Source organism: Sciurus carolinensis, unplaced genomic scaffold (genome assembly GCF_902686445.1).
Source record: "Sciurus carolinensis unplaced genomic scaffold, mSciCar1.2, whole genome shotgun sequence".
NCBI classification, from domain to species: Eukaryota; Metazoa; Chordata; class Mammalia; order Rodentia; family Sciuridae; genus Sciurus; species Sciurus carolinensis.
Genome location: NW_025920141.1, coordinates 309,452 through 311,755, shown reverse-complemented (window position 1 = coordinate 311,755; position 2,304 = coordinate 309,452).

The following is a 2,304-nucleotide window of genomic DNA, read 5'->3' as shown; positions in this document are numbered from 1 at the left end:
CAGCAAAAAATTTAGTGACATGTGCTATATTTATAATGCTGTGCAATCACATCTATCTAGTTATGTGATAGTTTATTCATCCTATAAAGTACCTGTAAGCGGTTGTTCTTTTCCTCACTTTTCCCAGTCACTGACAGAACACCAGTCTGCTTTCTGTATCTGTGGATTCGTGAGTTTCAGATATTTTGTATCAATGGAGTGATACTACACATTGAGATTTTGTGTCTTGGTTCTTACCATTTTTGAGGCTTAGCTGTACTCCAGGATGTATCAGATATTATTTCTTTGTGACTGAATAATATCTCAGTGTATGTATTACAAGAGTTGTGTTATCCATTTGTCTGTCCATGAGTGATTGAGCTGTACCAACTTTTTGGTTATTTTGAATAGAGCTGCCACAGACACATGTTTCATGGAATACCTGTATTTAATTTTTTCTTTTTGCATGCACATAGGAGTTGAATTGCTGGATCATATGATAATAGATGTTTCCATTTTGAGAAACTACCCAGTGGTTTTCATTTTACATCACCACTGGCAATGTACAAATGCTCTACCACCTCCACATCCTCTCAACCCTTACTGTGTTCTCTCTCATTTTGTTCTCAACTACGACCATCCTAGTGCTTGCGAAGTAGCACTAGGGTTTTCTTTCTCTAATGGCTAATGATATTGAGCATCTGCTCCTCAGGATACTTGTTTTTAACCCAGGTCTTTAGGATCTTTTTCTGCCCAATTCTCCCAGACGCCGCACAAAGTTTTCCATCCCTATGTGATTTTAGTTCCTTCGACAGGCCATGTTCTCTTGTGCTTCCATGGATAGGTCACCAGTTATGTGTGTCTGGAACATGTTTGCTGATTTTCACTTTGGCACCTAACTCTTTTGGAGTTATCACAGATATCAACTACTGTTGCAAGGACTCCCGGAGGTGTGTGGGCATTCCTTCAATAATTCATGATACCATCCTTTACTTAATTATATCACATCATTTGCACTGCTCTGCTTGGCTCTTGTTCTTTCTCTGCTGCTTCCTCTTTCCATGAGACTTTAAACTTCTAAAGGGAGAGTCATTGCCTTCCCCTTCCTTAACCACACATCCCGCATTCCATCACAGAACTGGTTAACACTCAGGCATTTATCACCATGCTCTCAGGATGGCCAAAGTCATCTGCACATGGTTTGAAACGATGGGATTGTTCTAGCCTGAATTCCACAGTTTCCCCCACTTACCCTTTTCCCATTCTCTCTCTCTCTCTCTCTCTCTCTCTCTCTCTCTCTCTCTCTCTCTCTCTCTCTTTCTCTCTCTCTGCCATCACTTTCTCCTCTTACTCTTTTCTCACTTCTCTTTCACTCTTGCTATGTCACTCATTTTTTCCCTCTCTATCTCTCTCTTTCTCTCTCTCTGCCATCACTTTCTCCTCTTACTCTTTTCTCACTTCTCTTTCACTCTTGCTATGTCACTCATTTTTTCCCTCTCTCTAGGTCTGTCTCCTCTCCTCTCCCTCCTTCACCCTCTCTCCTCCTGCTCTCTGAACTCCCCTCTCTCCTTCTGCCTCTCCCTCTCTCTTTCCACTAGCTTCCCCTCTACCTTCTCCTTCCCTCTCTTCTCCCTCACTCTCCCTGGCTCTCCTCAGCACATGCTCCATTTCTTGAAGTCCCTCTGGTGCCTGCTGCTCTTCTCTCATTTCCTCCCAGAGTTGTGCCCAGACTTAGGTTGCCTCCCCCATCTCAGCTCCCCTGCATGTCTTGGGGAGCCTCTCATGATCTCCTAGACTAATTTAACCCACGTTTTATATTCTTTCTCATAGTCCTACAACAATCCAATTCTTTTGAAGTTCTTCTCTTAAGAAAAAGTTGAAATTTAGGCTTTAGTCAAAGCACAAAATGCTATGCAGTTTTCTCTCCAACCAGGAAAATAGATTGTGGGATCCAGGGCATAATACTTGACACACCGAAATAAAACAATAATCAAATGATATAATGCATTTTAATGTGTTCTGCAAAGCCATGATGTATAATGCAAATGCCAGACATTGCTCTCATTATCTCCTGATTCTGTTCCTCAGATTACCCTTCATGAGTGCAGAATATAGGCAGGACTTCCCCAATTGTAACACTGGGGATACACTATCAACTCAATAATAAGGTTAAAATCAATTTATATTCATTTTGACCTTTATTAAACCTACCACCAACTATTTTGAAAGCTTCTAAAGAAAAATGAAAGGAAACTTGTAGTTTGAAAGCAGATTTAAAGGTTTATTATGTCCATGGTACCATTCAAGTAGCTTTTATAAAAGAGT